We start from the raw sequence: 11,581 nt of genomic DNA on the forward strand, positions 1-11,581 counted from the left end.
CCTGGGCCAGGTTCCATGAACATCTGTGCTGACTTCTGAGCTAGGATTTCCTGCCTTCCTGTATTTCCTTTGGCAGCTCTCTTGAAGGCAGAAATTCCCTGAAGGCCCCAGCTTCTTGGTCGGATGCGTAGTAGCCACTCTTCCCTGGCTGGGACCTGATGGATCAGACATCAGTTGTCCCTTGCCAGAATAATGCTTTGGCCAGAGAAACCACCACACTCTCCTTGCTGGACAAGATGACTTTTAGGTCTTTGTTGTTCTGATGTCTGTGGTCCCAGACATTCACCAGTTTACACTAAGTGTACACACTTACACTGTCTTGTCTGAAATTGCTAACTGGGCTTGACCTCTAACATCTTGTACTTCGGTTATATCATGGGGTACATGAACCTTTTCTGTCAGGAGCTTTGAAATATGACGAATGAGAGAGGAGGATTCAGGAGGTTCCATGAGGTGAATGCCACCAAGCTGATGACCTGAGTAATCAAATGGCAATATATGTATTCTGATCAATAATCACTACGATGGGGGAAGAGTAGGGTCCCCAAGTCACCTGTCCCCACCAAATTACCTAGATAACTTTCTAATCATCCTGAAAACCCATGAATTCGGCCTGAGATATAAAGAGAGAACAGCTGGAATGACACAGTGAGAAGAGTTCATGCTTCTATCAAGGTAGGAAGACAGAAAAAAAGGAAAGAAATAAAAAAGCATCCAAGGGGGAGGGGCCCCACGAGGAGCCAGGCTGAGCCGCTCAGCGAGTGCCCCCAGGACAGGAAAGCCCTGACCCAGAGAAGCAGGAGCTTCACCAATCTTCCCGGACAGAAAGGCACTCCCAAGGAGTTGGACCAGTATCCCAGGAAGGGGCGGGACGCCCTCAGACTCCCAGGGGCACTAATAGAGGGAGAGCGCACCACGCACCAGCCAAGCTCCCTAAAGGGCTGCAGCTCAGGTAAGGTGGGGCCCAGGAGCAGCTTGGACAGCAGCTCAGGCAGCCGCTCCAACCAGAAGGGGCTGAGCGGCCCCGGGAGTGCGATTCCAGCGGCGCAGGCCCCAGACCCCAGGACGCTGGGGGACACAGCCCAGGATCTGGTGCTGCCCTCAGGACAGGCAGAGGCCGGGGGGACAAAGGATAGCCAGGACGTTCCTGCCACTGGGCGGCCCAGAGCTGTGCAGATCGGCAGCCCCCTCCCCCATAGCATCCAGGACCCTGCAGACGTAGAGCTCCATACTTACTGTGGGAGCTGAATCCAGGGCCCCAGAGCTGGCCACCGCCACTGTTGTTGTTCCTCATGGGGTCTCACAGGATAAACAACTCCTGCTGAGCCATGCACGAGGCAGAGGGCTGAGCAGCTCTCCCAGGTGCACACACCTGGGAATCAGCAAAGCAGGTCACTCCCCCAGAAGACCAGCTAGACAGACAGGGAAAAAAACAAGTTATTGACCAAGCAGCACTGGAAAGATCCAGGGGAAGTCAAGGAATTTACAGTATATAGAATCAGAGGATACTCCCCTTTGTTTTTTGTTTTCTGTTTGCTTTCCCCCCCATTTTCTTTCTTTTTTTCCTATTTTCTTTTTCTTTTATTTTTAATTTCTTATTTATTTATGATAGTCACACACACAGAGAGAGAGAGAGGCAGAGACACAGGCAGAGGGAGAAGCAGGCTCCATGCGCCAGGAGCCTGACGTGGGATTCGATCCCAGGTCTCCAGGATCGTGCCCTGGGCCAAAGGCAAGCGCCAAACCACTGCGCCACCCAGAGATCCCTTTTTTTTTCCTATTTTCTCTTCTATCATTTTTCTCCTTTTCCCAATACAACTTGTTTTGGGCCACACTGCACGGAGCAAAATGACTAGAAGGAAAAACTCACCTCAAAGGAAAGAAGCAGAAACAGTCCTCTCTCCCACAGAGTTACAGGGAAGGGAAACGGGCATTCATATCCAGGAAATAGAGAGATACCCCCCAAAATCAATAAAGAACATTCAACACCTCGACATTTAATAGTGAAGCTTGGAAATTCCAAAGATAGAGAGAAGATCCTTAAAGCAGCAAGAGACAAGAAATATCTAACTTTTATGTGGAGAAATATTAGATTAACAGCAGACCTCTCAACAAAGACCTGGCAGCCCAGAAAGTGCTGGCAGGATATATTCAGGGTCCTAAACGAGACAAACATACAGCCAAGAATACTTTATCCAGCAAGGCTCTCATTCAGAAAAGAAGGAGAGATAAAGAGCTTTCAAGATAGGCAACAAACTGAAAGAATATGTGACCACCAAGCCAGCTCTGCAAGAAATATTAAGGGGGATTATGTAATAGAAAGAGGAAGTCCAAGAAAACAATCCACAAAAACCATGACTGAATAGGCATTATGATAACACTAAATTCACATCCTTCAATAGTAACTCTGAATGTGAATCGGCTTAATGACCCCATCAAAAGGCGCGAAGTTTCAGACTGGATGAAAAAGCAGGACCCATCTATTTGCTGTTTACAAGAGACTCATTTTAGACATAAGGACATCTACAGCCTGAAAATAAAAGTTTGGAGGACCATGTACCATTCAAATGGTCCTCAGAAGAAAGCAGGGGTAGCCATCCTTATATCAGATAAACTAAAGTTTATCCCCAAGACTGTAGTGAGGGATAAAGAGGGACACTATATCATATTTAAAGGATCTATCCAACAAGATGACCTAACAATCATCAATATTTATGTCCTGAATGTGGGAACTGCCAAGTATATCAATCAATTAATAACCAAAGTTTTTTTTTAATTTTTTATTTATTTATGATAGTCAGAGAGAGAGAGAGAGAGAGAGAGAGACATAGGCAGAAGGAGAAGCAGGCTCCATGCACCGGGAGCCCGATGTGGGATTCGATCCCGGGTCTCCAGGATCACGCCCTGGGCCAAAGGCAGGCGCCAAACCGCTGCGCCACCCAGGGATCCCAATAACCAAAGTTAAGACATACTTAGATAATCATACACTTATACTTGGTGACTTGAACGTAGCGCTTTCTACAACCGACAGATTTCTAAGCACAACATCTCCAAAGAAACAAGAGCTTTAAATGATACACTATACCAATGAATTTCACAGATATTTACAGAACTTTACATCCAAACAAAACTGAATAAACATTCTTCTCAAGTGCACATGGAACCTTTTCCAGAATAGACCACATACTGGGTCACATATCAGGTCTTCACCAATACCAAAAGATTGGGATCGTCCCCTGCATATTATTGCACCATAATGTTTGAAATTAGAACTAAATCACAAGAAGAACATTGGAAGGGTCTCAAGCACGTGGAGGTTAAGTACCATCCTGCTGAAAGATGTAAGGGTCAACCAGGAAATTAGAGAAGAATTAAAGAGATTCATGGAAACTAATGAGAATGAAGATACAACCATTCAAATTCTTTGGGATGCAGCAAAAGCAGTCCTAAGGGGGAAATACGTCGCAATACAAGCATCCATTCAAAAACTGGAAAGAACTCAAATACAAAAGCTAACCTTACATATAAAGGAGCTAGAGAAAAAACAGCAGATAGATCCTACACCCAGCAGAAGAAGAGAGTTAATTAAGATTCTAGCAGAACTCAACGAAATCGAGACCAGAAGAACTGTGGAACAGATCAACAAAACCAGGAGTTGGTTCTTTGAAAGAATTAATAAGATACATAAACCATTAGCCAGCCTTATTAAAAAGAAGAGAGAGAAGACTCAAATTAATAAAATCATGAATGAGAAAGGAGAGATCACTACCAACACCAAGGAAATACAAACGATTTTAAAATCATATTATGAGCAGCTATACGCCAATAAATTAGGCAATCTAGAAGAAATGGACGCATTCCTGGAAAGCCACAAACTACCAAATCTGGAACAGGAAGAAATAGAAAACCTGAACAGGCCAATAACCAGGGAGGACATTGGAGCAGTCATCAAAAACCTCACAAGACACAAAAGTCCAGGGCCAGATGGCATCCCAGGGGAATTCTATCAAACATTTAAAGAAGAAACCATACCTATTCTACTAAAGCTGTTTGGAAAGATATAGAAAGAGATAGAGTACTTCCAAATTGGTTCTATGAGGCCAGCATCACCTTAATTCCAAAACCAGACAAAGACCCCACCAAAAAGGAGAATTACAGACCAATATCCCTGATGAACATGGATGCAAAAATTCTCAACAAGATACTAGCCAATAGGATCCAACAGTACATTAAGAAAATTATTCACTATGACCAAGTAGGATTTATTCCCTGGACACAAGGCTGGTTCAACACTCGTAAAACAATCAATGTGATTGATCATATTAGCAAGAGAAAAAACAAGAACCATATGATCCTCCCAATGCAGGCAGAGAAAGCGTTTGACATAATACAGCATTCCATTCCTGATCAAAACTCTTCAGAGTGTAGGGATAGGGGGAACATTCCTCAACATTTTAAAAGCCGTCTACGAAAGCCCACAGCAAATATCATTCTCAACGGGGAAACACTGGGAACCTATCCACTAAGAAGAGAAACATGACAGGGATGTCCACTCTCACCACTGCTATTCAACATAGTACTGGAAGTCCTAGCCTCAGCAATCAGGCAACAAAAGAAACAAATTGCATTCAAATTTGCAAAGAAGAAGTCAAACTCTCCCTCTTCACAGATGACATGATACTGTATATAGAAAACCCAAAAGACTCCACCCCAAGATTCCTGGAAGTCATACAGCAATTTGGTAGCCTGGCAGGATACAAAAACAATGCGCAGAAGTCAGGGGCATTTCTATACACTAAAAATGAGACTGAAGAAAGAGACAGTAAGGAGTCAATCCCATTTATAATCGCACCCAAAAGCATAAGATACATAGGAATAATCCTAACCAAAGAGGTAAAGGATCTATACCCCCAAAACTACAGAACCCTTCTGAAAGAAATGGAGGACGACACAAAGAAATGGAAAAATATTCAATGCTCATGGATTGGAAGAATTAATATTGTGAAAATGTAAATGCTACCCAGGGTAATTTACACATTTAATGCAATCCCTATCAAAATACTATGGACTTTCTTCATAGAGTTGGAACAAATTATTTTAAGATTTGTGTGGAATCAGAAAAGACCCCTAATAGCCAGGGGAATATTCAAAAAGACAACCAGAGCTGGGGGCATCACAATGTCAGATTTCAGGTTGGACTACAAAGCTGTGGTCATCAAGACAGTGTGGTACTGGCACAGAAACAGACACATAGATCAATGGAACAGAATAGAGAATCCAGGAGTGGATCCTCAACGTTATAGTCAACTAACATTCGACAAAGGAGGAAAGACTATCCACTGGAAAAAAGACAGTCTCTTCAATAAATGGTGCTGGGAAAATTGGACATCCATATGCAGAAAAATGAAACTAGACCATTCTCTTTACCATACACAAAGAGAAACTCAAAATGGATGAAAGATCTTAATGTGACACAACATTCCATCCAAATCCTAGAGAAGAACACAGACAACACCCTTTTTGAACTTGGCCACAGTAACTTCTTCCAAGATTCATCCATGAAGGCAAGAGAAACCAAAGCAAAAATTAACTATTGGGACTTCACCAAGATAAGAAGCTTTTGCAAAGCAAAAGATACCATCAACAAAATTCAAAGACAACTTACAGAATCGGAGAAAATATTTGCAAATGATGTATGAGATAAAGGGCTAGTATCCAAGATCTATAAAGAACTTATTCAACTCAACAGGAAAGAAACAAACAATCCAATCATGAAATGGGCAAAAGACATGAACAGAAATCTCACAGAGGAAGACATAGACATGGCCAACAAGCACATGAGGAAATGCTCTGCATCACTTGCCATTAGGGAAATACAAATCAAAACCACAATGAGATACCATCTCACACCAGTGAGAATGCGGAAAATTAACAAAGCAGGAAACCACAAATGTTGGAGAGGACGTGGATAAAGGGGAACCCTCCTGCACTTTTGGTGGGTATGTGAACTGGTGCAGCCACTCTGGAAAACTGTGTGGAGGTTCCTCAAAGAGGTAAATATAGATCTGCCCTACAACCCAGGAATTGCACTACTGGGGATTTACCCCAAAGATACAGATGCAATGAAACGCCAGGACACCTCCACCCTGATACTTATAGCAGCAATATCCATAATAGCCAACTGTAGAAAGAGCCTTCGAGTCCATCGAAAGATGAATGGATAAAGAAGATGTGGTATATGTATACAATGGAATATTACTCAGCCATTGGAAATGACAAATACCCAGCATTTGCTTCGATGTGGATGGAACTGGAGGGTATTATGCTGAGTGAAATAAGTCAATCGGAGAAGGAAAAACATTATATGGTCTCATTCATTTGGGGAATATAAAAATAGTGAAAGGCAATAAAGGGGAAAGGAGAAAAAATGAGTGGGAAATATCAAAAAGGGAGACAGAACATGAAAGACTCCTTACTCTGGGAAATGAACTATTACTCAGCCATTAGAAATGATAAACCCCACCATTTGCTTCGAGTCGGATGTACCTCGAGGGTATTATGCTGAGTGAAATAAGTCAATTGGAGAAGGACAAACATTATATGGTCTCATTCATTTGGGGAATATAAAAAATAGTGAAATGGAAGAAGGGGAAAGAAGAAGAAATGAGTGGAAATGAGTGTGAAATATCAGAATGGAAATATCAGAGTGGGAAATATCAGACAGAACATGAGAGACCCCTAACTCTGGGAAACGAACAAAGGCTGGTGGAAAGTGAAGTGGGCGGGGGGTTGGGGTGAATGGGTGATGGGCACTGAGGGGGGCACTTGATGGGATGAGCACTAGGTGTTATGCTATATGTTGGCAAATTGAACTCGAATACAAAAATAATTACTACGAATGTAAATGGACAAAACACTCTGATGAAAAGACATAGGGTGACAGGGTGGATTCACAAACAAAACTGTAAAAAATAAAACAAAACAAACTAAACTCTTTCAATCAACAACAGCAACAACACCAACAAAAGGAAACAAGTCTCACTTATATGCTGACTAGTAGAGATTCATTTCAGATCTATAGACACCTGCTGAATGATAGCGAGCAGATGGAGAAAAATATTTATCATTCAAGAGGTCTGAAGAAGGCAGGAGTAGGAACACTTCTTCCAGTCAAAACACACTTTAAAACAGAGTGTGTAGTAGGAGACAAAGATGTTATGTATAAGAGTGGAGATGACACAACAAGAAGATTTAACAGTTTTAAATAAATGTACACACAACATAGGATCACCTGAATACATAAAGCAATTAGGCATTAAGGAACTAATTGACAGTAATACAACAATAGTAGGAGACTTTAACACCCCTCTTACATTAATAGAGGGATGACCCAAACTGAAAATCAAAAAGGAAACAATTACTTGGACTAATTCACTGGTTCAAACTTGTTCAAACAGCAGAATACTCATTCCTTTCAAGTGCCCGTGGTAACTTCTTCAGCATAGGTCACAGATCAGGCCACAAAACAAGTCTCAAAAATTCAAAAACATTGAAATCATACCAAGCATCTTTTCTGAGCACAATGCTGTGGAACTAGAAATCAATCCCAAGAGAAAAAAAAATTGGAAAAACACACATACGCGTGGTTTACACCATGCTAGTAAACAATGAATGCATCGAAGGAGAACTCCAAGAAGACAGAAAAAATTACATGGAAACAAATAAAAATGGCAAGACCACTGTCCAGAATCTTTGAGATACAGCAAAATGGATCCTAAAGAGGGAAGGTTACAGCAATACAGACCTACCTCAAACAAAAATCTCAAACCACATAAACCTATGCTAAAGGACTCAGCAAAAGAACAGTAAATAAAACCAAAAAACAGCAGAAGGCCACAAGTACTAAAAATTAGAGCTGAAATATATGTTACAGAAACAAAAGTAAAAACCAGTAGAACAGATTAATGAAACCACTATCTAGTTCCTTGAAGATCAACAGAATGATAATCTTGTAGGTAGACTCATGAAAGAAGAAGGGAGAAGCACTCAAACAGAATCACAAAGGATAAAGGAGAAATTGCAACCAATTGAATACATACATTAAATGATTGAAACAGAATATTATGAAAAACTATTGACCAACATATTGGACAACCTACACGCAGTGGATAAATTCCTAGAAGTCTAGAAGCTACAAAAACTGAAGGAGGAAGTAGGTGAAAAGTTCAATGGACTGAATACTAGCAAGGAAATTGAGTCAGTAATAAAAATAACTGCCAACAAACAAACGCCCAGGACCAGATGGCCTCACAGGAATTTCGACCAAACACTGAAGGAGTGGTAATACCTGCTCTTCTGAAATTCTTAAAAAAAAAAAAAAAAAAAGAAATCAGTCCCAAGGGAGGGGACTATTCAGTTTTGCTGTTGCCTCAATTGATTAGGCAAATTGTACCTGTTGCGGTCTGTGCACAAAAACTACTTAAAATGGTCAATTTTGTCTGTCTCCTATACTTTTCTTTTCATTGTTAAGGGCATATATGTAAAATTAAAGAAAAAAAGTTTTATGGGTAAACCTTTAAAATAGCTTCCAAAATTTGGTAACCTGAATCTTTGACGTTTCATGTATATTGAAATTCGATTTACAACCCACAGTATAACAGCCAGTACTTATCCTGACAGGTGACCCCTCAATGCCCATCACCCAGTCACCCCATGCCCCCCGCCTAACTCCCTTTCCCCAACCCTTTGTTCATTTTCCAGAGTTAGGATTCTCATGGTTTGTCTCCCTATTTTTCCCATTCATTTCCCCTCCTCCCCCCGATAATCCTTTCACTATTATTATAATCCCCATATGAATGAAACCATATAATGTTTGTCCTTCTCTGATTGACTTATTTCACTCAGCATAATCCTCTCCAGTTCCATCCACATTGAAGAAAGTGGTGAGTATTCGTCCTTCTAATGTCTGAGTAATATTCCATTATATATATGGACCGCATCATCTTTATCCATTCATTTGTTGAAGGACACAGATTTCCAGAGTGGCTGCACCAGTTAACATTCCCACCAACAGTGCAGGAGGGTTCCCCTTTCTCCACACCCTCTGCAACATTTGTTGTTTCAAGTCTTGTTAATTTTCCCCATTCTCACCATTGTGAGGTGGTATCTCATTGTGGTTTTGATTCGTATTTCCCTGATGGCCAGTGATGCAGAGCATTTTCTCATGTGCTTCCTGGCCATGAAAATGTCTTCTTTGGTGAAATGTCTGTTATGTCTTCAGCCCATTGGATGATTGGATTGTTTCTTTCTTGGGTGTTGAATCTGATGTTCTTATTAGATCTTGGATACTAGCCCTTTATCTGATATGTCATTTGCAAATATCTTCTCCCATTCTGTAGGTTGTATTTTAGTTTTGTTGACTGCTTCTTTTGCTGTGCAGAAGCTTTTACCCTGATGAAGTCCCAATAGAGTTCATTTTTGCTTTCATTTCCTTTGCCTTCATAGATGTATCTTGCAAGAAGTTGCTGTGGCCAAGTTCATAACGGGTGTTGCCTGTGGTCTCCTCTAAGATTTTGATGTATTCTTGTCTCACATTTAGATCTTTCATCCATTTTTAGTTTATCATTGTGTCTGGTGTGAGAGAATAGTCTAGTTTCAGTCTTTTGTACATGGCTGTCAACTTGTCGCAACACCATTTAATGAAGAGAGTGTCCTTTTTACAGTGGATAGTCTTTCCTGCTTTGTCGAATATTAGTTGACCATAGAGTTGAGAGCCCATTTCTGGGGTCTCTATTCTGTTCCATTGATCTATGTGTCTGTTTTTGTGCCAGTACCACTGTCTTGATGATCACAGCTTTGTACTACAGCTTGAAATCTGGCATTGTGATGCCCCTGATCTGGAGTTTTGTTTTGTTTTTTTTCCCCAATATTCCCCTGGCTATTCGGGGTCTTTTCAGATTCCACACAAATCTTAAAATAATTTGTTCCAACTCTCTGAAGAAAGTCCATGGTATTTTGATAGGGATTGCATTGAACCTGTAAAAGGCCCTGCATAGCATAGACATTTTCATAATATTTATTCTTCCAATATATGAGCATGGAAAGTTTTTCCATCTCTTTGATTCTTCCTCAATTTATTTCAGAAGTGTTCTGTAGTTTTTAGGGTATAGATCCTTTACCTCTTTGGTTAGGTTTATTCCTATATATCTTCTGATTTGTGGTCCAGTTGTAAATGGGTTGAGTCCTTAATTTTTCTTTCTTCCCACTCATTGTCAGTGTAGAGAAGTGCAGCTTATTTTTGGGCATTGATTTTTGTATCCTGTCACATTGCTGAATTGCTGGATGAGTTCTAGCAATCTTGGGGTGGAGTCTTTGTGTTTTCAAAGTACAGTATCTTGTCATCTGCGAAAAGGGAGAGTGACTCCTTTGCCAATTTGAATGTCTTTTGGCTAGGAATTATGGTAATGTGTTGAATAGCAGTGGTGAGGGTGGACATCCCTGTCATGTTCCTGATCTTAGGGGAAAGGCTCTCCCATTTTCCCCATTGAGAATGATGTTTGCTGTGGGCTTTTCAGAGATGGCTTTACAGATATTGAGGAATGTTCCCTGTGCATAACTCTGAAGAGTACTGATCAGGAATGGATGCTGTACTTTGTCAAATGCTTTCCCTGCATCTATTGAGAGGATCCTATGGTTCTTGTTTTTTCTCTTGTTGATGTGATCACCTTGATGATTTCATAAGTGTTCACTAAAAACATCTCTATAATTTATAAACACTAGCTCATGTCTGATAATAAAATTTAATCTTGAAAAAGAAACTTCACAGCATTTAAATATTTCAACATACTCCCATGTACACTAGTGATTTGTTTGAAAATATTCATACACAGAGATGCCTGGGTGGCTCAGCAGTTTGGCGCCTGCCTTTGGCCCAGGGTGTGATCCTGGAGACATGGGATCTAGTCCCATGTTGGCCTCCCTGCATGGAACCTGCTTCTCTCTCTCTGCCTGTGTCTTCGCCTCTATCTCTGTCTCTCTCATTAATGAATAAATAAAATATTAAAAAAAGAAAATATTTAAACATAACCAAGTAATATTTATTTCTTTTTTGGTTTTAAGCCTTTATTTTTTGTATAATAAATTTATTTTTATTGGTGTTCAATTTGCCCAAGTATTATTTAATTTTTAATGCCTTAAACCCAGAATATGTAATACTTCTTCCGTGGCATCCCATGTGGCAAACTTGACAAACTGCACAATGTTAGCAGCCATTAATTACACTTAAACTTATTTAAAATTCTACCTACAGATATATATGTGTATATAAATATAGAAGCGATTTCTTTTACGTTACTTTCTCCTCAAAGCAGATATGTATTCTATCTTTCTCAGTCCCACCATGAGATTTCCAGTCATTGTTAATATTCAAAACATTCATATTTTGGTTCAAAGGGAAGATAACGTGAACTTAACTAATACTCCTAAGCATGAACTTTATTCTCAACTTTGTGTGGCCAAATGTGTACTAAATTCAGTGCTTGTTATGTATTCTGTATTGCCAAACAGTAACAAGGGTGTGGAA

This window comes from Canis lupus, chromosome 2 (assembly GCF_011100685.1).
Source record: "Canis lupus familiaris isolate Mischka breed German Shepherd chromosome 2, alternate assembly UU_Cfam_GSD_1.0, whole genome shotgun sequence".
NCBI classification, from domain to species: Eukaryota; Metazoa; Chordata; class Mammalia; order Carnivora; family Canidae; genus Canis; species Canis lupus.